Below are 25,228 nucleotides of genomic sequence, written 5' to 3' on the forward strand. Positions count from 1 at the left end.
CACAACCCCAGTAGGCCTCAGAGTATTTCACTTACTTTTCTCTGAACTGAAAAAAATGAACGCTTGCACTTTGCAAAGCTACGGATACTGGATTCTCTTTGGTAGGTCTGTGTGAGCTATCCAGAGAACAGTGTAGTAACCAATAGGAGAACCTCAACTTGCATAAACACCCACTCTAAATGGAATGGAATGTGATGTAATATACTGGCATTAAGGATTGGCTAAATCTCATTTACATAAGATAATGCCTAGTTTAAATATATTCTGGTAGCCACTTGCAATTATGGCTAAGATTTCAGTATGCAGAAGTGGGCATTTGGCCTACTGATTAAGATGCCTGTGTCTCATATCAAGTGCTTGGCTTTGAGCGCCCGTTCACTCTGGGGGGCAGCAGTGACAGCACAAGAAGTTGGATCCCTGCCACCTAGATTGGAATCCTGGATTGAGTTGCTGGCTTCCGGCTTCAGCCCTGCCCAGCCTCAGCAACAACAGGCATTTAGGGACCAGCAGATGGAAGATTTTTCTCTCTCTCTCTCTCTGCCTTTCAAATTAATAAATTTTTTTTATTTGACAAGTAGAGTTATAGACAGTGAGAGAGAGAGAGACAGAGAAAGGTCTTCCTTCCATTGGTTCACTCCCCAGTTGGCCGCTCTGGCTGGTGCTGCGCTGATCCGAAACCAGGAGCCACATTCTTCTTCCTGGTCTCCCATGCAGGTGCAGGGCCCAAGCACTTGGGCCATCCTCCACTGCCTTCCCGGGCCACAGCAGAGAGCTAGACTGGAAGAGGAGTAACTGGGACTAGAACCTGGTGCCCATATGGGATGCTGGCACCGCAGGCGGAGGATTAGCCAAGTGAGCCACGGTGCCAGCCCCATTAAATCTTTTTAAAAATAAACAAAAATACCCTGAATTGGCTCTGTGTTCAAACAGTGCTCTTCTGAGCTGCAGATTCATATGTCTGTATCTGCAATAAGATGACTAAGGTCTTGTTGGGCCCTAAACTCAACAGGTGCAAACAAAACTTTCTCTCACAAACTTCTGTGCCCAGTCTCACTGGCACCATACTGGGCAGGGGGAGGGACATTCAGTTTTTAACCAATACGCTATAGGTTTCTCATAAGCATTCTGTCAAGCAGAGGGAGTTTCTTTCTACTAAATCAAATGCTCCCTCTATAGCTAATGAAATGATTACAGAGTTTTCATTTTAGAGTTTAAGCTGTCAATGTAGTGAACTACATTGATTTTTTATTAATTTTATTAATATTAAGGTTGGGATCAACCTTAAGAGATCATGATGCAATTTGCTAAAATGCTGGTTTTGAATTTTTACATCTATGTTCATGAAGAATATTGATTTATAGCTTTCTTATGTCTTTAAGATTTATTTACTTATTTGAAAGAGTTACAGAGAGAGGAGAGATGGAGAAAGATCTTCTACCCACTGATTTACTCCCCAGATGGCTGCAATAGCCAGGGCTGGGCCAGGCTGAAGCCAGAAGCTAGGAGCTAGGATTTTCTTCTGGGTTTCCCATGTGGGTAGTAAGGACCCCAGACCTTGGGACCATTTTCCACTGCTTTTCTCAGGCCATTGGTAGGGAGCTGGATCAGAAGTGGAGCAGCCAGGACTCGAACTGACACCCATAGGGGCTGCTGGTGTCACAGGCAGTGGCTTTACTTGCTACGCCACTGTGCCACAACACCAGCCTCTCTCTCTCTCTCTTTTTTTTTTTTTTTTTTTTTTTTGACAGGCAGAGTGGACAGTGAGAGTGAGAGAGAGAGAGAGACAGAGAGAAAGGTCTTCCTTTTGCCGTTGGTTCACCCTCCAATGGCCGCTGAGGCCAGCGCATCGTGCTGATCCGAAGCCAGGAGCCAGGTGCTTCTCCTGGTCTCCCATGCGGGTACAGGGCCCAAGCACTTGGGCCATCCTCCACTGCACTCCCGGGCCACAGCAGAGAGCTGGCCTGGAAGAGGGGCAACCAGGACAGAATCCAGTGCCCCAACCGGGACTAGAACCCGGTTCTAGTGCAGTGCGCCGGCCGCAGCTGCCATTAGAGGGTGAACCAACAGCAAAGGAAGACCTTTCTCTCTGTCTCTCTCTCTCTCTCACTGTCCACTCTGCCTGTCAAAAAAAAAAAAAAAAAGAAAAGAAATTTGTCCTGAGGCCGGCGCTATACCGCAACAGGTCAAGCCTCCGTCTGTAGTGTCGGCATCCCAGTTGCTCTACTTCTGATCCGGCTCTCTGCTAAGGCCTGGGAAAGCAGCAGAAGATGGCCCAAATGTGTGGGCCCCTGCACCCACGTAGGAGACCTGGAAGAAACTCCTGGCTCCTGGATTTGGACCAGCCCAGCTCTGGCCATTGCAGTCATTTGGGGAATGAACCAGTAGATGGAAGACCTTTCTCTGTCTCTCCCTTTCTCTGCCTTTCAAGTAAATAAAAAAATCTTTAAAAAAAAAAAAAAGTGCTCTTTTCACCTAAGTTCTCAAACTGATATACACTGAGGTTGTTAATAGTCTCCCTCATTCTTTTTAATTTCTAGAACTTGTAGTGATATAAACTTTCTCATTCCTGATATGGGTGATTTCTGTTTTCTCCCTGTGCTTCTTTATCAGTCTGGCTAGAGGTTTACCAATTTTATTGACATTCTCAAAGAACTAGCTCTTGGTTTCACTTATTTTCTATTTGTCTGCTTTCTTATTAATTTTCACATTAACCTTTATTATTTCTTCTTCTTTATATTCAATTAGCTCTTCTTATTATAGTTTTTTAAAAAAATATTTATTTAATTTGAAAGACAGAATACAGACAGAGAGGGGGAGAGACAGGACAGAGATCATCAACTGATAGTTCACTCCCCAAATGGCTGCAACAGCCAATTCTGGAACAGGTCAAAGCCAGCACCCAGGAACTTCATTCAGGTCTCATGTGAATGTCAGGGGCCCAAGTACTTGGGCCACCCTCCGCAGCCTTCCCAGGCACATTAGCAGGGAGCTGTATTGGAAGTGGAGCAACCAGGACTCCAGCTCTCTGATACAGAGTGCTGGCCTTGCAGGTGGCAGCTTAACCTGCATGCCAGGACACTGGTCTCTATTGTAGATTCATAAGTTGGAATTGGAGATCATTGATTTGAGATCTTTCTTCTAATATAGGTATTTACCCCTACAAATTTCCCTCTAAGTACTACTTTATCAACATCCACAAATTCTGACTTATTGCCTTTTCATTTCCATTCAGTTTGAAATCATATCTGGTTTCCCCATTGATTTCTTCTTTGATCCATGGGTTATGTAGAAGCATGTTACTTTCCAAATATTTGAGGATTTTCCAGAAGTATGTATTATTAATTTAATTCTGCTGTGGTCAGAGTATGTTTCATATGACTTAAAGCCTTTTAAGTTTATTAAAACTTATTTTATGGCTCAGAATATAGTCTATCTTGGTGAATATTCTGAGTACACTTGAAAAGAATGTGTATTTATTGTGTGGAATGCTCTTTACATCGGAAATCGGTCAAGTTGTGTTGCTCAAGACTAATACATTCTTGCTGATTTTCTGTTCACTTTTCCCACCAGTTATCAAAAGAGAAGGCATTAAAATCTCCAACTATAATTGTTATTTGTCTCCTTATAATTCTATCAGTTTTTTCTTCGTGTATTTTGAAGGTCTGTTAATAAAGGGTCAAAAATGTTTACAACTGTCAACACAAGAAGTAAGTGTCTGAGATGGTAGATATATCAATTAGCCTGATAAGATCATTGCACATTGTACGCATAATCTGAAAATACCAGGAGCATGCACTGTAATGCAGCAGGATAAAGCTGCCGCCTGCAATGCTGGCATCCTATATGGGTGCCAGTTTGTGTCCTGGCTGTTACACTTCTGGTCCAGCTCCCTACTAAGGTACCTGGGAAAAAAGTAGAAGATGGCCCAAGTGCTTGGGCCCCTGTACCCACATGGGAGACCCAGAAGAAGCTCCTGGATCCTGGCTTCGGACCGGCCCAGCTCCGGCTATTGCAGTCATTTGGTTAATGAAGCAGTGGATGGAAGGTCTCTCTGTATCTCCCTCTCTCTATGTAACTCTGCCTTTCAGATAAACAAAATAAAATTAAATATGTACAATTATTTTCCATTTTCAAATTTTACAATGTTGAAAAAACATTTTAATAAAGAAAAAATACAAGTGTTTAGCACTGTTATTGATCAATTTATCATGAAATGATATAAACATGGAATTGATTAATTGATCACTTCATGAGGTATTCTTTATCTCTGGTAAAATTATTCCCTCTGGTATCTAATCTGTTCAAGATTAAAATAAACAGGCCGGTGCCGTGGCTTAACAGGCTAATCCTCCGCCTTGCAGCGCCGGCACACCGGGTTCTAGTCCCGGTCGGGGTGCCAGATTCTATCCCGGTTGCCCCTCTTCCAGGCCAGCTCTCTGCTATGGCCTGGGAAGGCAGTGGAGGATGGCCCAAGTCCTTGGGTCCTGCACCCGCATGGGAGACCAGGAGAAGCACCTGGCTCCTGGCTTCGGATCAGCGCGATGCGCCGGCCTCAGCGGCCATTGGAGGGTGAACCAACGGCAAAAAGGAAGACCTTCCTCTCTGTCTCTCTCTCTCACTATCCACTCTGCCTGTAAAAAAAAAAAAAAGATTAAAATAAACAGCCATGCCAGATTTTTTGACTAGTATAGACATGATGAATCTTTTGCATCCTTTTGGCCTGTTAGTGTTTTTATGTTGTTGTTTAAGATTTATTTATTTATTTGAAAGAGTTAGAAGAGATAGAGAAAAAGGTTTTCCATCCTCTGGCTCACTCCTCAAATGGCCGCAATAACCAGGGCTGTGCCAGGCCAAAGCCAGGAGCCAGGAACCTCTTCTGGGTCTCTCATGTGGGTGGCAGGGGCCCAGGGACAGCCATCTTCTCCTGCTTTCCCAGGCCATTAGCAGGGTGCTGAATGGGAAGTTGGATGGTGGCGCTGCAGGCAGCAGCTTAACCCTCTGTGCCATAGCACAGGCCCCAGAAACTTTGTTTAAACTGTTCTTGTGGGGAGTAGTATATAGTTGGGTATTGCTCTCTTTTGTCAAGTAGGTCAATTTCTTTTAATTGGAGTGTTTAGACTGCTTAAAGTGACTGTGGATGTATTAGGCTGGGTAATTTTATATGAAAAAGATGTTTATTTAGCTCACAGTTCTCAGTGTTCAAGTGTCTGCATCTGGTGAAAGGCTTCTTGCTGGCAGAGTCCCAGGGCAGCACAGGGCAGCACAGGGTAAAAGACAGGGCCTGCTCCTGTGTGTCTCTTCTGGCCTCTCTCCCTCTTCTTATAAAGCCACCAGTATTCAGCCATGGAGGCTTACTTTGATGACATCTAATTCTTTTTTTTTTTTTAAATATTTTATTTATTTATTTGAAAATTAGAGTTACACACAGTGAGGAGAGACAGAGGAAGGTCTTCCTTCCATTGGTTCACCCCCCAAATGGCCGCCACGGCTGGCGCGCTGTGCCAATCTGAAGCCAGGAGCCAGGTGCTTCCTCCATGCGGTTGCAGAGCCCAAGCACTTGGGCCATCCTCCACTGCCTTCCCGGGCCACTTCAGAGAGCTGGACTGCAAGAGGAGCAACCGGGACAGAACCGGCACCCCAAATGGGAATAGAACCCAGGGTGTTGGTGCCGCAGGTGGAGGATTAGCCAAGTGACCGCGGCGCCGGCCTATAATTTTTTTTAAGATTTACTTATCTAGGGGACGGCTGCAGCGCAGCGGGTTAACACCCTGGCCTGAAGCACCAGCATCCCATATGGGCGCCGCTTCTAGTCCCGGCTGCTCCTCTTCCGATCCAGCTCTCTGCTATGGCCTGGGAAAGCAGAAGATGGTCCAAGTCCTTAGACCCCTGCACCCACATGGGAGACCCAGAGGAAGCTCCTGGCTCTTGGCTTTGGATCTGTGCAGCTCCAGCTGTTGTGGCCAACTGGGGAGTGAACCATCAGATGGAAGACCTCTCTCTCTGCCTCTCCTCTGTGTGTGTGTAATTTATTTATTTGAAAGCTAAGGTTTCAGTGAAAGGAGAGGCAGAGGAGAGAGAGGAGAGAGAGACTCCATCTGCTGGTTCACTCCCCGAATAGCTGCAACAGTCAGGGCTGGGCCAGGTTGAAGCCAGGAGCCAGGAGCTTCTTTCAGGTCTCCCACATGGGTGCAGGAGCCCAAGCATTGGAGCCATCATATTCTGTCCCCCAGGGTACACATTAGCAGGAAGCTGGACCAAAAGCAGAGGCAGCACACAAACCCAGGCACTTTGATATGGGATTCAGGTATCCCAAGTGGCCCACCCCAGAATCTTTTTAATGGGTCTCCATCGATCTCAGGAAAATCTCTAAACTTCAAACAGTGCTATGGGGTACTTGGAGATTTGGTAGCCCTTGTTTAGCTTTCAGCCTAATTTCTTATCACTGCTCCCCTCACTCTACTCTCCAGCCACATTAAACTAATTTAGTCCCTTAAACATAACATGTTCTCACTTGATTCAGATCTTTTGCACACAAATATTTTCTGTCTGGAATGCTTTTTTAAAAAATTATAATATTTTAATTAATTAATTAATTTGAGAGGCAAAGAGACAAGGGGAAAGATAGAGAAATAGATCTTTCCTCCACTGGTTCACTCCCCATAATGCCCACAACAGCTGGAGCTGCGCCAGGCAGGAGCCAGGAACCAGGAGCCTAATCTGGGACTCCCACATGAGCAGTAGGGATCAAAGTACTTGAGTCATCACCTCTTGCTTCCCAGGGTATATGTGAATAGGAAACAGACTGAGATCACAGCCAGGACTCAAATCCAAGCATTTCCATAAGGTATGTGGGGTTCCTAAGCAGGCATCTTAACTGCTATGGCAAATATGGACCCTGTTCGAATATTTCTATCCCCAACCTCCAACTCTGAAGTCTTGGGCTGGATGTCACTCCTCATCAGTGGTCCTGTAATCCTTTCCCTTTTGTGAGTACTCACCACCCTCTGCTGTATTTTTGTGTTCACTTGTCTCTGTCCACTGAGGGGCGTGCATCACCCAGTAGCAATGAGCAAACCCAGCAGGCAGATACTGATTTCTAAATGCCATTCTCTAGTAAGAGAAACCAGGCCTTCTTGGAGAAATAGATTTCAGGACTGACAGCAGAGCAAAACGACTAGGAACATCTTTTATGCCATAAAGCAGAAATGTTCAAAACATGTTTTCAAAAAACATAAAAAAAAGTATAATGTTCAGAACATTATGGGACAATGTCAAAACATGGAAGTCAGCTTGAAAGAGCTTTTGCTGGGGCTGGAGCTGTCGTGTAGTAGACTAAGCCCCTGCCTGCAGTTCTGTCATCCCAAATGGGAACCGGTTCTAAAGTCTCAGCTGCTCCACTTCCTATCCAGCTCTCTGCTATGGCTTGGGAAAGCAATGGAAGGTGGCCCAAGTGCTTGGGCTCCTGCACTGGCATGGGAAACCCAGAAGAAGCTCATGGCTCCTGTCTTCAGATGGACTCATCTCCAGCCTTTGTGGCCACTTGGGGAGTGAACCAGTGGCAGAAGACCTTTCTCTCTGTCTCTCCCTCTCTCTGTCTGTGATGCTACTTTTCAAATAAATAAATAGATCTTTAAAAAATGGGGAAAAAAGTTTTTGCTGGCCAAATCTGGGACAATATATTAAAACAGCAATAGTGGGGCTGGTTTTGTGGCATAGGAGTAAAGCCACTGCCTACAATGCCAGCATGCCATATGGGCACCAGTTCATGTCCCAGCTGCTCCACTTTCAAACCAGCTCCCTGCTTAATCACCTGAGAAAAGCAATGGAAGATGGCCCAAGTGCTTATTGGGTCTCTGCTGTCCATGTGGGAGACCAGGATGAAGATCCTGATTCCTGGTTTGGACTGGCTCAGCCCTGGCCATTGCACCATTTGGGGAGTGAACCAGTGGATGGAAGTTCTCTGCCTCTTCCTCTGTCTCTGTAACTCTTTCAAACAAGTAAATAAGTTTGTTTTTTTTTTTTTTAATGAGAGTACACATTATAATCATGAATCAATTAGGACTCACTAGTCTATGCTGATATAAGTAAATGATGAAAGGAGAGATAAAAAAGCTACTCCTTTAATGGAATGTTAACTAATAAAAGTAGAAGGAATAATTGAATTAGAGAATGATCATTTTGCAGCCACCACAAAAAATAAGTCAAACAAGATACATCAATGGGTGGTATAAAATTTGTGGATCAAAGCTGGGTGACGAACATTATCTCAAAGTATCTTTCTACAAAATAATCATTAATTAAGCGAGAAAAAAAGTATAATAGAGACACCTGAAGATACCTCCTTACTCAAGTGAACAAGGTTAAAATAACCAGCAATGTAATAAATGGGCATCATGTGTCACCTGATGGATGTAGTTAGATGAGCACAGTGTAACTTCAATGGTATTCTGCCTAAAATGCACAACCTGAGTCCAATCATGAGTAAACAAACATCAGATAAACCCAAAAGGAAGCACATTCCACAGAATGATTGGTGTGTAATTGTCCCAGTTATGTACTGCTATGTAACAAATACTCCCAAGCCTAGTGACTTAAAAACAATGAAGGCCGGCGCCGTGCCTTAACAGGCTAATCCTCCGCCTTGCGGCGCCGGCACACCAGGGTCTAGTCCCGGTCGGGGCGCCGGATTCTATCCCAGTTGCCCCTCTTCCAGGCCAGCTCTCTGCTATGGCCAGGGAGGGCAGTGGAGGATGGCCCAAGTGCTTGGGCCCTGCACCCACATGGGAGACCAGGAGAAGCACCTGGCTCCTGGCTTTGGATCAGCGCGATGCGCCGGCCTCAGCGGCCATTGGAGGGTGAACCAGCGGCAAAAAGGAAGACCTTTCTCTCTGTCTCTCTCTCTCTCACTATCCACTCTGCCTGTCCAAAAAAAAAAAAAAAAAAAAAAAAAAGATGCTCCAATGTAGGATTCCCAAGTGCAATCTTAATCCCTACACCAAAAATCTGCTCTGCACTAACATATTTAAAATAAAGAGTCATGCAGGAGTGCAACTCACTATTAAATGGTTATACGCAAAAATAGCATAGGAACAGGTGTGTGATATCTATGTCCACATTGATACTGTCACTGACACTTATATCCATCTCTGTATCTATCTGTAGAGAGAGAAAGAGAATGGTGAGCGATAAAGAGAAAGAGAGAGAGAGGTAAAAGATAGTGACAAGTTGTAAAGTGGTTGGCAATTCATTGTAATTTTTGCAACTTTTTCCATAAATTTGATTTTTTAAAATAAAAAGTGTTTTGTGAAAGAAAAAAACAATGATGCTATTTATTTAGCTGTAATTTGGGCAGGATTCAGCAGGAACAGCTTTTTTCTGCCCTATTGTGTCAGCTGACATAGCCCAAAGCCCAACTCCATTAAGCCTCAGACTGGCTCAAAGGCTGGGAGCTGGAATCACCCGATGGTTTCCTCACTCTATATGACACCTGGATCAGGAGACTAAGACAGATGGGATCAGCCTTTGGTCATTTACACTCAATGTGGTGTACCACAGCTGCTTCAGGGCAACTGGATTTCCTGTATCTCAGCTCAAGATGGGGGGCGGGGGCAGCTCTGTGGTGCAGAGGTTAATCTTCCACCTGCGGGCGCCAGTATCCAATATGGGCGCCAGCCCTAGTCCCGGCTGCTCTTCTGATCCAGTTCTCTGCTGTGGCCTGGGAAAGCAGTGGAAGATGGCCCAAGTCCTTGGGCCCCTGCACCCGGATGGGAGACCCAGAGGAAGCTCCTGGCTTCAGATCAGCTCAGCTCTGGCTGTTGTGGCCATTTGAGGAGTGAACCAGAGGATGGAAGACCTTTCTCTCTGTCTCTCCCTCTCACTTTCTGTAACTCAAGTAAATAAATAAAATCTTAAAAAAAAAAAAAGAAGAAGATGGGTGGGCAGTGGACACCAGGTAGAAGCTACATGGCCTTTTCTAATCTTGCCTTAAAAGTTACACAGGTTTGCTTCCCTGCATTATATTCACTGCATGAATCACAAGATAGTCCAGATACCAGGAGATGGTTCTGGAAGAACATAGGGAACTTGAAATATGATGCGATGCTTGGAAAATACAATTAGTCACAGTAAACTTAAAAAATGTAGGTCATGGAAGATGGGGGGAGTGATTCCAGATCCAAGGAGACAAGAAGCTGGGTAAAATACATAATCCTAGACTGTATCCTTTTTATTTAAAGGATATCATTGGGACAACTGCAGAACTTCAATGGTGTTCTTTTTTTTTTTTTAATGATTTATTTATTTATTTATTTGACAGAGTTACAGACAGAGAGAGACAGAGAGAAGGGTCTTCCTTCCGTTGGTTCACTCCACAAATGGCCGCCACGGCCGGCGCTGTGCTGATGCGAAGCCAGGAGCCAGGTGCTTCCTCCTGGTCTCCCATGCAGGTGCAGGAGCCCAAACACTTGGGCCATCTTCCACTGTCCTCCCGGGCCACAGCAGAGAGCTGGACTGGAAGAGGAGCAACCGGGACTAGAACCCGGTACCTATGTGGGATGCTGGCGCCGCAGGCGGAGGATTAACCAAGTGAGCCATGGTGCCAGCCCCAATGGCATTCTTTAATTTTGCTATAAGTTTGGGATCATTTTAAAATTTAAAAATTAAATCATAAAAGTCTTTAAAAAAATCATATTCTTAAGCCTTTCAGGAAGCCACTAATGTTGTATAATAAGGTCCCATATATGATACAATCCATATTTTAATATCACATTTTATTAAAGCATAATGTCATTGAACATCATTATTATTGCTATATTTCATTGATTATCTAAATTATGTTCTCAAATTAAGTCTCCAGCTCTTAGAGTCAAACTGACATCCTTTGGATGAGAAATGACTCAGCCAAATCAAGTCCCTTCTCTATTTCTAGGTAAAAGAATAATACACATTTTGGTATGTTGCCTTTGAAAAGTTTCCAAACTTGGTGACGCATAAATTCTTTAATAGTAGTTGTAAGCCTTATTTAGCCCTTTATGTGTCAAGGCACTACTATAAATGCTTTACATATGTTAAGGCATTTAATTCTCACAATAGTCCTGCGAGATAGGTACTCTTATTGTCTCCTTGTCATTCTTTGAGAAGAGAGAGAGAGAGAGAAATTAACTAGCCAAGCGTCATAACAACAAAAAACCACAGCACTGAGATTCAAACCAGGTTGAGTGGCTCTGGTCTTTCATTGTTTGCTAAAAATTAAAAATATAGGGGCAGGCACTGAGGTGCAGCAGGTTAGGCCACCACTTGGGATGCTGTCAGCCCATATCAGAGTGCCCAGGACAGAGTCCCAGCTCCACTTCCACTCCAGGTTCCTGCTAGTGTGCATCCTGGGAGGCAGCCAGTGACGGCTCAAGTACTGGGTCCCTGTTACTCATGTGGGAGATTTGGATTGAGTTCCAGGCTCCTGGCTTTAGCCTGGCCCACCCCTGTTGACCTAATGGTTACAGGCATTTGGGGAGTGAACCAGAGGATTGGAAGAACTCTCTCTCTTATGAGATGTCTCTCTCTCTCTGCCTTTCAAATAATAAATCTTTAAAAAAGTTAAAAAAAGAAAACATATGAAAGTATATTGTGAAGATATGCAAAGAGAAGTCCAGGGTGGGACAAACAAGTTCACTGACATTGAATGCTCTTCCTTTTACACTCCCCAGTCTCCCACTCACACATTTATTATCCTTTCTTCAACTTCCTCTACCACTTAGCCGACTGGACACGACACACCTTCTTTCATCTGTCCATTGCCATTCTGCTATCTCTCTCTGCCCTTTAACTATTTACAACATATATATGAAACGATTTTGGTTGTGATTGTAAGTGCTTTACTTACACTGAATTAAAAATATATATGGACATCCTTTGTAAATTGTAAAGTGCTTTATAAAGTATTAGTAATTTTCAGAATATGATCTATTATCTAGCACATTAAGAGTATATGGAACTTTGAGTAATTTGTAAATTTTACAACCAATATGTGGTTGTAAAATTATTTGGTAAAGTACTATGAACTCTTATTTCTAAAACTATGCATTAACAGGAAGATGGATCAGAAGTGGAACAGCCAGTATTCAAACTGTCACTCCAATAGAGCATGCTGGTGTTGCAAGCAGTAGCTTAACCTATTGTGCTATAATACTGGCCCCTTTTGTTAATTTCTTGCTGTGCTTAACTTACAAATAAAATTTTATTATAGGGGGCCGGTGCTATTGCACAGCGGTTTAAAGCCCCAGCCTGCAGCGCTGGCATCCTATTTGAGTGCCGGTTTGAGTCATGGCTGCTCCACTTCCGATCCAGCTCCCTGCTAATGTGCCTGGGAGAGCAGTGGAGGATGGCCCAAGTCCTTGGATCCCTGTACCCACATGGAAGACCCAGAAGAAGCTCTGGTCTCCTGGCTTCGAATTGCCTCAGCTCAAGCTGTTGCGACCATCTTGGGAGAGAACTGATGGAAGACCTCTCTCTGTCTCTGCCTCTCTGTAACTCTTTCAAAAATAAAATAAATCTTAAAAAAAATCTTATCATAGATTTGTATATTTAGGAGAAATGTTGGATATATAGGATTTGGTACTATTCACAGTTTCAGGCATCTACTAAGGGTCTTGGAACACAGTCCCTACAGATAAGGGGGGACTACTGTTTCTGATATCCTGAAAAACATAAAGCTACAGGGAGAGAAAGCACATCAGTGAGCTTGGGAATGGGTGGAAAGACTGACTTCAAATGGGCTCAAGAGAAGTTTTTAGAGTCACAGAACTGCTCTGTTTCTTGACTGTTGTGGTTAGACATCTCTGCAACTATTAAAACTAGATCTGTACACTAAAAAGGATACATTTTATTGAATTCTAAATTTTACTTCAATAAATCTAATCATATCCCAACAAAAGCAATTTTTAAGTTCTTAGAAATATATAGATAATAACATTCAGAAGATAGTGAACTTCCTGGAAAACTAGTGATGAAATCTACAACCAGATATAAATAAAGGAAGGAGCCACTAGATGGTGGTATTGATTTTTATAATAGAGCCCAGGAAAAACTGGAAGCTGAGAGATCATAAACCTAGCAGTGGAGTTATTTTTTGGCAAATTTCCTGCATGTACATTGCTACACTGCCCCACCTTCTGCTGTCTAGCCTTTAGCCACCTTGGTTTCTGGGTTTTTGCTAAGGCAGATATCCTGGCCTTGGGCTGACTTAGGACACTAATATCCTTTACTGAAATTCTCCAGTAAACACAATGTAAGTTTACTAGGATTTCCAGGATTACTTAATGAACAGAAAACAAAGGAAAAATCAAAGAAATTATAAGAAAATTTCTCAAAGTTCAAGAAAGACTTGGAACTTTGTTCATAAATGCCCAATATGTATTACATAAAAATTAATAGAAAAACATACATGTATATAATATCATATATCATACATCCTGGTGAAAATTCTGAACTCCAAGAATAAAGCAAAATTTGACAAGCTTAAAAATGGAAGGAAAAAAAGGATACCTAAAAAAGAATGAAAGTCAAATTGATATTAAGTAACCATAATATAATGTTAAAATTATTTTTGATGTATATCCTATTTTTCATAACTATAGTCTTGTAACATGAAAATATCTATTAAAATATACAAGGATATCCTAGACGAAGGATCTCTGGGAGACCCCAGTGGAAAGAACGCCATCAAAGAAGGATGTGCTTTTCTCTGAAGGGAGGAGAGAACTTCCACTTTGCTTACGGCCATTCCAAATACTGATGGTCACAAAAGGCTTCCATAGCCTTGGCAGCTCATGGCAAGAGCCTTGGGTGATCACTGACGTCATAAATAAGAGTGTTAATTGTTAAATGAACAACAGAAGTCACTGTGCACTTTCTCCCCTCATGTAGGACCCCTGTCCTTAATGAGCTGTACTATGAGAATTAACTGCAAAGCTTGTTCTCAAACTGTACTTTATGTTGTGTGTGTGTAGGTGCAAACTGTTGAAATCTTTACTTAGCACAGAGTTGGTCCTCTGTATGGAAAGTTAAACTAAAAATGAACCATAATGAAGAATGAGATGGGAGAGAGTAGGATGTAAGACAGGAGATGGGGTGGGAGGGTGCATATGGGGAAAAGAACCACTATATTCCTAAAATTGTACCTATAAAAAGTGCATTCATTAAATAAAAGCTTTAAAAAAAACAAGGGTACTTCAAAAAGTTTATGCAAAATAGAATTTAAAAATAAGCATTTGTATAGTTCTTTTGAAATTTTCTTGAGATCTTCAAAAAGTTCATGAAAAATATATATAGTGAAAAAAACTATGCATGGATTTCAAAAGTTTTCTGCAACCAAATAAACATCTTTTCAATAAGTTTTTTCCACAAATTTTTCAAGTATGTGTGTGTATATTAATTTGGTACTGACAAAACAATCATCAAACTAAAAAGAACTTTAGTGGTCCTCAGTATAGGACTGAAGGCAACAAGGCCTCACCGGCAATCAGCAGGAGAGTTTTTTTGTTTGGCAATTTCACTTGCTTTACCAGAGCACGCCTGCTAAGGTTTGACTGTTTTGTCCTCTCCAAAACTCAATGCAACAGTGTTGGGAGACAGGGCCTAACTGGAGGTGTTTATGTCATGAGGGCTAAAACCAGGCCCTTGTTCATGCCTTAATCTTGAACTCCAGAACTGTGTTTTGGCCTCCAGAACTGCGAGAAATCATTTTTTTCTGTTTAAATTACTCAATCTGTGGTATTCTGTTACGGCAGTAAAAATGGACTAAGACAACATTGATCAGGAAAGGTCACTTTCTCAAAGAAAAGGGAGAATGTTATTAACGTCTGTTAATAACATTGGGGGGCCGGCTTGGGGGCCAGCACTGTGGTGCGGCGGGTTAAAGCCCTGACCTGCAGCGTCAGCATCCCGTAAGGGTGCTTTTAGAGTCCCAGCTGCTCCACTTCCAATCCAGCTCCCTGCTACTGTGCCTGGGAAAGCAGTGGAAGATGGCTCAAGTCCCTGGGTCCCTGCACCCATGTGAGAGATCTGGAAGCTCCTGGCTCCTGGCTTTGGATCAACCCAACTTCGGCCATTGAGGCCATCTGGGGAGTGAACCAGTGGATAGAAGACCTCTCCCTCTCTCTCTCTACCTCTCTCTGAAACTCTTTCAAATAAATAAAAATAAATCTTTACCAAAAAAAAAAAAAAAAAAAAGGAAAGAAAACAGAAGTTCGTAGGGCCAACACTGTGGTGCAGTGGGTTAAGTCTGTGACACCAGCATTCCATATGAGCACTGGTTGGAGTCTCAGCTACTCTGCTTCCACTCCAACCCTCTGTTAATGTTGCCTGGGAAAGGAACAAAAAGCTTGAGCCCCTGCCACCCATGTGGGAAACCAGGATGAAGTTATTAGCTCCTGGCTTCAGCCTGGCCCACTCCTGGCCATTGTGTCCATTTGGGGAGTGAAACTGCAGATAGATCTCTGTCTCTGTCTCCCTCTGTGTAACTCTACCTTTCAAATAAATAAATAAATCTTCGGGGGAAAAAAGAAGTTAGTAAGGGGCACTAGGTGTGCAAAAAGAGCAGCTATGCATGACATCAATCTGTGGTTCTATGCTGTACCAGTCTTGTTTTCCTAAGTGATAGTGACAGTTATGTCACATTTGCTGAGGGACACAGAGTACCTGTTGGAGATGGGCTCTGTCATGGATTGAATAAGACTCAGTTCCCCAAACTCATGCAAACCTTTAAACCCCAAAGTCTTATGTTAATGGTTATCAGATTAAGGGTGGAGATTTGTAAGGTGGGCCTGGTGAGAGGTCTTTAAGTCACTGAGGACATGCCCTTAGAAGGTAGCTTTCACAAAAGTATTGATTTTATATATATATATATAGGCATAATATACATACTTATTATATAATAAATATAGGTGGGCTTCCTAGTTGCTTCTGGCTGACCATATGATGGTTCCTCCACATCCACTGTTATAGCCAGCCTCCACCAAATGCCAGACTAAGGGGGCTAACTGATCCTGAATGTGAACCTCCAAACTGTGAGCCAAAATAAGCCTTTTCCTTCCCAAGAAGCTCATCTCAGGCCTTTTAGTTAATAAGAAGCTAACATAGGTTCCTGGGTTTGTACAGAAGTAATCAGAGGAGTACCATAAGGTCTTCTGACAAGTCAACAGCAATTTGGGCATGGCTTAGTGATGAAGTCTTGTCTCTGTTTCACCAGCAGAGACATCTGGACTCATCCTATGGCATCGACAGGGGTGGTTCAACTCAGGGCTGGAAGATACACTTCCAAGACAGTTCATACACATGGCTGGCAGTTTGTTGCTGTTGACTGGGAGCTCAGTGAGTGCTGAGAGCTGCAGGCCTTAGCTCCTCTCTGAACAGTCCTTCACTTAGTGCACAACACTCAGTTCCAAGAGTGAGTTCTCAAGAAACAGGGAGTAGGCTGGCGCCGCGGCTCACTAGGCTAATCCTCCGCCTTGCGGTGCCGGCACACCGGGTTCTAGTCCCGGTCGAGGCACCGGTCCTGTCCCGGTTGCCCCTCTTCCAGGCCAGCTCTCTGCTGTGGCCAGGGAATGCAGTGGAGGATGGCCCAAGTCCTTGGGCCCTGCACCCCATGGGAGACCGGAAGAAGCACCTGGCTCCTGCCATCGCCGGCCGCAGCGCGTCTACCACAGCGGCCATTGGAAGGTGAACCAACGGCAAAAGGAAGACCTTTCTCTCTGTCTCTCTCTCTCTCACTGTCCACTCTGCCTGTCAAAAAAAAAAAAGGAAACAGGGAGTAGAAGCTTCCAGGTTCTTAAGAGCTGGATATGCTAATTAACTCACCATTGCCTTAGCTGTATTCTATTAGTCAGCCACAAAGCTTAGATTCAAAAAAAGGGACAAGGACTCTACTGCTCAAAGGAATGAATGATGAAGAACTTGAAGGCCACGTTTTAAAACTGCCTCACCAGGTTCAGGGGAAATTTTTCAGTTATTTATGGATTCTCTACAAAGCTTTGAGAGTTCACATGTGGAATATACACGTGTGACTGGCTGGTTTACTCTGTGTAATATCTGGCACTATGACACATTGTCATTTACATCTTAAACCAATATTACTACAATATTGTGCCATAATCCACATCAGAATTTCATGACCTGTCCTTCACCCCCAACCTGCTTTTGGTAAAAATTCAGCTCGTTTGGGAGATGACCTGATCAAGATAGATTTGGATGCAGTATTAGTTGAATGTCAGCTCTGGACGACTATGTGGGGAGAAAGGCACAAAGAATGCAAACAATCTTAAGTTCTACAGGAGACACATGGAAACTGTTTTGAATTTCATTTTTAGTCAGGCTAGGCCTCACCAGAAAAATAAATTTCTTTTCTTTTTCTTTTTTTTGACAGGCAGAGTGGACAGTGAGAGAGAGAGAGAGACAGAGAGAAAGGTCTTCCCTTTTGCTGTTGGTTCACCCTCCAATGGCCGCTGCGGCCGGCGCATCGCGCTGATCCGAAGCCAGGAGCCAGGTGCTTCTCCTGGTCTCCCATGCGGGTGCAGGACCCAAGGACTTGGGCCATCCTCCACTGCCTTCCCGGGCCATAGCAGAGAGCTGGCCTGGAAGAGGGGCAACCGGGATAGAATCCGGCACCCCGACCGGGACTAGAACCCAGTGTGCCAGCGCCGCAAGGCGGAGGATTAGCCTGTTGAGCCACGGCGCCGGCCAAGAAAAATAAATTTCAAGGAAGGATCAGTTTAGTCCCGCTAATTAACCAAGTGGCCTTTTCCAAGAACATTCATCAGATATTTCATCTATTATACACTCTTGATTGTCCTGTACATAGTCGAACACAATTCTATGGTTTTACATCATTTTAGAGAACACATTTATGTTAGTCTGTGAGATCTCTTACTTTTTATTTGTGTCATAGTTTGATCACATGTTTTAGTTTAGAAACTTCTAACCATAGCAGAATCCTGTACTCTGAACTCCTCCTGGTAAGTTCACTAGACTCTTTTTTTTTTTTTTTTTTTTTTTAATTAGACAGAGTTAGTGACAGAGAGAGAGAGAGACAGAGAGAAAGGTCTTCCTTCCGTTGGTTCACCCCTCAAATGGCTGCTACAGCCGGCGCTGTGCCGGTCTGAAGCAAGGAGCCAGGTGCCTCCTCCTGGTCTCCCATGTGGGTTCAGGGGCCCAGGGACCTGGGCCATCCTCCACTGCCTTCCCGGGCCACAGCAGAGAGCTGGACTGGAAGAGGAGCAACCGGGACTAGAACCCGGTGCCCATATAGGATGCTGGCACCACAGGCAGAGAATTAACCAAGTGAGCCACAACGCCGGCCCCAGTTTTTTAGACTTTTAACAACAATGAGTTACTGAAATGTTTGTTCTGTATACTAAAAAGAGAGGATGACATGTCCAAAACACAGGTCATAGTTCACGTAATAAAGACATGAAGGCTATCAGGATATCAACAACAGTCTTTAGGGATCATGCTGAAGAGACACAGGCTTCTGGTTTATGCTAATCCATAAGCACCAATTACTGTGTGAGCTTAGTTGGTCTAGGTAGATGTAAATAAACTTTGCTGTAACTTCTATCTATCTTTACAAGAAGATAATTGGATTATAACTTATTTGAATAAGTCTATGTTCCTTCTCATCATTGATGTCCCTAGAATTTCTTTGAAGTTCTAAGCAATACCAGTAAAAGTAGCTAGTTATTGTCAGAGTCCAAAGATACACAGAGTAGGTGCACTGAGTAGATGTATAGCCATAACATGTATCACAGTTAATTATATCAATTATAATAATATACTACAGTTATAAAGTGGTATGTAATTATGTAATATACATAATTTAACCATAGTTAAAATTAACTATAACATAAGGTTTAGGGACTTGGTAACAAAAACAGATTTGTTAATTCAAAACAGTTATAGTGGGGCAAGAGCCTTTCATTGGTACCTCCACTTGAGTCAAGCCAGAATTGTACCATTTCCTCCATGAAAAGTTCCCAATTAAAAACGCTTAAGAGGGACCTGCATTGTGGCTCAGAGAGTTAAACCACCATCTGAGATGCCAGTATCCCACATGAACACCAGTTCAAGTCCCAGCTACTCCTTATCTGACCCAGCTCCCTGCTAATGAGCATAGGAAGGCAGTAGAGGATGGCCCAGGTATTTGAGCCTCTGCCACCCATGTGGGAGACCCAGATGGAGTTTTTGACTCCTAGCTTAGGCCTGTCCCACTTCTGGCCACTGTGGTCATTTTGGGAGTGATAGTGGATGGAAGATCTCTCTCTCCCTCTCAAATAAATGAAATCTTAAAAAAAAAACAAACAAACTGTAAGAGCAGGCACATGTGGCATCTTAAGCAGCTAAGTCACTTCTTGGAATGCCTACATTCTATGTCAGAATTCCTTGTTCAAGTCCTGGCTACTTTGCTTCCAGTCCAGCTTCCTGTTAATGCACACCCTGAAAAGCAGTCAGTGATTATTCAAGTACATGGGTCCCTCCCACCTCCCACCCACACGAGAAACTCAGACTGCATTCTGAGTTACTGGCTTTGGCCTGACTCAGCCCTGGCTGTTGCAGGCACTTGGGAAGTGAACCAGTAGAAGGAAGAGATCAGTATATCTCTCTGCTTTTCTAATATAATGAAAATAAATAGTTTTTTAAACTCTAATATACTATAAATGCTTTGATATTCCTCTCTTCAAGATGTAGAACTTAGGAGCAGAACTTTGGTGTAGCAGTTAAGATGCTAGTTAATATACATGTGTCCCATACTAAAGTACCTGGATTTATGTCCTACCTCTGCTACCAATTCTAGTATACTCCTAATGCAGACCCCGGGACACAACAGATGATGGCTCAAGTAGTTCATTCCCTGGCACCCACATGAGAGACCTGGATTGAGTTCCCAGCTTCCAGCCCCTATCACTGCAGGCATTTAAGGAGTAAAGCAGCAGATAGCGGCTCACTCGCTTGCATGCTCTGTTTCTGCCTCTCAAATCAATGAATTTAAAAAATTTGAGTTGGAATTTAATTATCTCCCCTTGGGTGAAGGCTGGACTTGCTTCTGATAAAAAGAATATGGTGGAAGTGATGGTGTGTCATTTTTTAGTATGTGTTATAAAAGCATTGCAACTTTCTTCTCTTTTTCTTGGAACACTCACTGCAGGGTAGACCAGATTATGTATCCGAAAAACACCTAAGTGGTTCCAGAGAGAGATTCACAAGGCAAAGAACTGAAGCCTCCCAACAACCAGGGGAGTTATCTTGGAATTGGATCCTCTGGCATCCAGCTTTAGATGCTAGCACATCTGGGAAGGCAAACAGCAGATGGCCCAAGTACTTGGGCCCCTGCCACTCATGTGGGAAACCCCAGCTCCAGCCCTGACCACTGTGGCCATTTAGAGAGTGAACCAGCAGAAGATATTGCTCTCTCTTTCCCTCTCTGTCTCTCTACCTTTCAAAAAAAAATAATTTTTTTAAAGTAAATGTACCAAACCTTATACCATTTAAAATATAAAACATGTTATTGGTAGTGTCTTAATCTGTTCAGGCTGTTCTAACAAAAATACCATAGGTCTAATGGCCTACCAACAACAGGTATGTATTTCTTATGCTTCTAGAGACTAAGAAGTCTAAGGTCAAAGTACTGGCAGATCTGGTATTTAATGAGGGCTTGTTGAGTAATTCATAGATGATGCCTTCAATGTCTTCAAATGATGGAAGGGGCAAAGGAGCTCTCCAGTCTCATTTAATAAGAATGATAATCCAGGCCCACCGCCTGCAGTGCTGGCATCCCATATGGGCACCGGTTAGAGTCCCAGCTGCTCCACTTCCGATTCAGCTCCCTGCTATGGCCTGGGAAAGCAATGGAAGATCGCCCAAGTCCTTGGGCCCCTGCACCTGCGTGGGAGACCTGGAAGAAGCTCCTGGCTTCAGATAGGCACAACTCCGGTTATTGCAGCCACTTGGGGAGTGAACCAGCAGATGGAAGACCTCCCTGAACCAGTGGAGGGAAGATCTCTCTCTCTCTCGGCCTCTCCTTTTCTCTCTGTGTAACTCTTTCAAATAAACAAAAATTTTAAAAGAATGCTAATCCTTCATGAGGGCTTCACCTCATGACCTAATCACTTCCCAAGAGGCCTCACCTCCAACAGTGTCAAAGGTTTCAGCAAAATTTTGAGGACTACAAACATTCAGTATATTGTATCCTCCTCCACCCTCCCTCCCACCTCAGCCAAATCATGTCCTTCTCACATGGAAAATACATTCATTCCACCCGAGCGGCCTGAAAGAGCTTGTTCCAGCATCAACTTTAAACAGATTTAAAGTCTCATCTAAACTTCATCTAAATCAGGTATGGGTAAGACTCAAGGTGTGATTCATCCTGACATAAATTCCTCTCCAGTTATGAACTGTAAAACCAAATACATGCTTCCAAAAAGAATTGTGAGTCAGGTGTAAGAGACATTCCCATTCTGCATGAAGGAACAGGAAAGAAAGGGGAGACAGGTCCCAGATAAGTCCAAAATATATGGCGAACTACAGGAAATTGTAAGGCTGGAGAATAATCCTCTTTGGTTTCATGTGCTGTCTTTTTTTTTTTTTAAGATTATTTATTTATTTGAAAGGCAGAGTTATAGAGAGAGGGAAGGGCAGAGTGAGAGTGAGAGAGAGAGAGAGAGAGAGAGCTCTTCCATCTACTGGTTCACTCCCCAAATGGGCGAAACAGCCAGAGTTGGGCTGATCCAAAGCCAGGAGCTAGCATCTTCTTCCAGGTCTCCCATGTGGGTGCGGGGGCCCAAAGGTTTGGGCCATCCTCAGCAGCCTTCCCAGACCATAGCAGAGAACTGAATGGGAAGTGGAGCAGCCAGGACTCCAAACAGTGCCAGGCTCTCTTGTGCTGTCTTCTAAGCTGCTGAGTCAAATGTCCAGCCTTCCGGACCACCTGGGGTGGAGGTGCTGCCCTGAACTTGTTCTCAGAAGAGCTCTTGCCTTCAGGGCTGGGCCAGGTAGTCCTGCTTCAAAGGCTCTGGGGGATGTCTTCTAGCCTATTGAAAACAAGGCAACAGGACCCGCTTTGGAAGCTAAGGGGGAAGTCTCATGATCTCTGAATTGGGTTCAGGGTTATTCTTTCCTGGTCTTGAAGAGCAGCACAAGTTCTCAGCCAATAGCTCTATGGTCCTGTAGTTAATGCATTTTTATGCATTACAAGTAATAGTATCTGTTCCCTAAGGTTATTTTCTCCCTTAACACTCAGTAATGCACAGACATTGAATTGAGTTAATGTGATAATTTTTTACCAATATTTGGCTCTGGTAACTTTTCCTGTTCTTTGTAAATTTTGGATCCAGACAAACACGGGTCCAGAGGTTTAACATTTATTAGGAAAACAATTTAATCACTAAAGGGCAATCATTCTTTTTTTTTTGGACAGGCAGAGTGGACAGTGAGAGAGAGAGAGAAACGTCTTCCTTTGCCGTTGGTTCACCCTCCAATGGCCGCCGTGGCTGGCGCGCTGTGGCCGGCGCACCGCACTGATCCGATGGCAGGAGCCAGGTGCTCATCCTGGTCTCCCATGGGGTGCAGGGCCCAAGCACCTGGGCCATCCTCCACTGCACTCCCTGGCCACAGCAGAGAGCTGGACTGGAAGAGGGGCAACTGGGACAGAATCCGGTGCCCCGACCGGGACTAGAGCCTGGTGTGCCGGCGCCGCAAGGCGGAGGATTAGCCTAGTGAGCCGCGGCACCGGCCTAAAGGGCAATCATTCTTACACACAGGAGATATTAGTATTTGGGAGAAGAGATTCTCTATTTAAAACAGTGATATGACATCCACATCATGCAATACTAATCCATAATAAAAAGGAAGAAGTGACATCTGTCACTAACACCTTAGATAGATCTAAAGAACTTTAAGGTAGGTGAAAAAAGCTGATCCCAAAGGTTACATAAGTCTATGATTCCATTTCTGTAACACTCTTGAAATGATTTAAGTATAGACACAGAGAACAGATTGGTGATTGCCAGAAAGAAGAGGAAGAAGGCGGACTGGCCCAACTCTAAATGTAAGGTACTATAGAGGGGCCGGGGGCCGTGGCTCAATAGGCTAATCCTCTGCCTTGTAGCGCCAGCACACCGGGTTCTAGTCCCGGTCGGGGCACCGGATTCTGTCCTGGTTGCCCCTCTTCCAGGCCAGCTCTCTGCTGTGGCCAGGGAGTGCAGTGGAGGATGGCCCAAGTGCTTGGGCCCTGCACCCGCATGGGAGACCAGGATAAGCACCTGGCTCCTGCCTTCGGATCAGCGCGGTGCGCCGGCTGCAGTGCGCCAGCCGCGGCGGCCATTGGAGGGTGAACCAACGGCAAAGGAAGACCTTTCTCTCTGTCTCTCTCACTGCCCACTCTGCCTGTCAAAAAAAAAAAAAAAAAAAAAGGCACTATAGAGGGCTAGTATAGTAAAAGGACACACACAGATACTAGTGCACAAAGAGACTGGTGAAATCTGAGGAAGCTCTGTACTCTAGGGAGTAATATTTTACAGATGCCAATTTCCTGGTTTTGATATTGTACTACAGTTATTTAAGATGTTAGCATTGGAGGAGTCAGGGTGAAGGGTACACAGGACTGCTACATCTGCAATTTCAATGAATGTATAATTATGTCAAAATAAAGTCTTCAAGAAAAAAACAAACATAGAAAATACAAACTCATTGAATACTTCCTTTTTTGGGGGAAAAAACCTACTGATGACTGTGCATGGTTACACAGGGTCCCTCTTTTAACTCTCACAACTCTCAGAAATAGATGTTATAGAGACAAGTCTTGTGTAAGACCCTCTTGGGATGCCCACATCCCATACCAGAGGACTGGTTCCAGTCCTGGCCCCCCCACCCTGTTGTGGCTCCCTGTGGAGTGAACCAGCGGATGGGAAAATCTTCTGGCCGGTGCCGTGGCTTAACAGGCTAATCCTCTGTCTTGCGGCGCCGGCACACTGGGTTCTAGTCCTGGTCGGGGCGCCGAATTCTATCCCGGTTGCCCCTCTTCCAGGCCAGCTCTCTGCTATGGCCCGGGAAGGCAGTGGAGGATGGCCCAAGTCTTTGGGCCCTGCACCCACATGGGAGACCAGGAGAAGCACCTGGCTCCTGGCTTCGGATCAGCACGATGTGCTGCCGCTGCGGCCATTGGAGGGTGAACCAACGGCAAAAAGGAAGACCTTTCTCTCTGTCTCTCTCTCTGTCCACTCTGCCTGTCAAAAAAAAAAAAAAAAGGAAAATCTTCTTAGCCCATCACTTTCTTTTTCAGATAAATACATCTTTACATTTGATCTTAGCGATTAGATGACTAAATCATTTTAAAAAAAGATGTTACAAATTCTATCTTTATATTCACCAAAATTGAGGCTCATGTTAAGTAATTTGTTCAAGGCACACATTTAGAACCATAGGTTGAATCCAGAACAATCTAAATCCCACTCATGGTATTCTGAATGAATCCTGATGTCACTGTTCTTTCCTGTATGCTATTTTTCTCTTTAACAAATATTAGGGGACTTTACAATTGTCATTTTCTCTCTTTTTTTTTACAGGCTTATTTATTTATTTGAAAGATGGAGTTACAGGGAGGCAGAAGAAGAGACAGAGAGAGAGAAAATCTTCCATCTGCTGGTTCATTCCCCAAATGGGCACAATGACCACAGCTGGGCTGATCCAAAGCCAGGAGCCAAAAACTTCCAGGTCTCCCATGTGGGTACAGGGGCCCAAGGACTTGGGCCATCTTCTGCTGTTTTCCCAGGCCATAACAGAGAGCTGGATAAGAAATGGAGCAGCTGGGACTTCAACTGCAGCCCATGTGGGAGGCCAGCACTGCAGGTGGGGGCTTCACCCAATAAGCCACTGAGCCACCCACTTTCTTTGCTTTAAAAAAAAACCCAAAAAATAAAAACAGGGGCTGGTGCTATGGCATAGGTTAAGCTGTGATGCCAGCATCCCTTTGAAGTGCCACTTCTAGTCTCAGATGCTCCGTTTCTGATCCAGCTCCCTGATAGTGTGCCTGGGAAAGCAGTGGAAGATGGCCCAAGTGCTTGGGCCCCTGCACTCACATAGGAGACCTGGAAGAAGCTCCTGGCTCCTGATCAGCCCAGCTTTGGCCTAGAGTGAACCAGTGGATAGAAGACCTCTCCCCCAACCCCCACCCCCGTCCTTAAGTCTG

The 25,228-nt window shown here is 44.1% G+C and overlaps 1 protein-coding gene across 1 annotated transcript in view; it reads right to left on the reverse strand.

Annotated features, from left to right (window-relative positions):
* The window catches only part of GMPS (guanine monophosphate synthase), a 103,721-nt gene that overhangs the window by 77,423 nt on the left and 1,070 nt on the right, over positions 1-25,228 (reverse strand). The window lies entirely within an intron of this gene.

This window comes from Lepus europaeus, chromosome 2, assembly GCF_033115175.1.
Source record: "Lepus europaeus isolate LE1 chromosome 2, mLepTim1.pri, whole genome shotgun sequence".
NCBI lineage: Eukaryota > Metazoa > Chordata > Mammalia > Lagomorpha > Leporidae > Lepus > Lepus europaeus.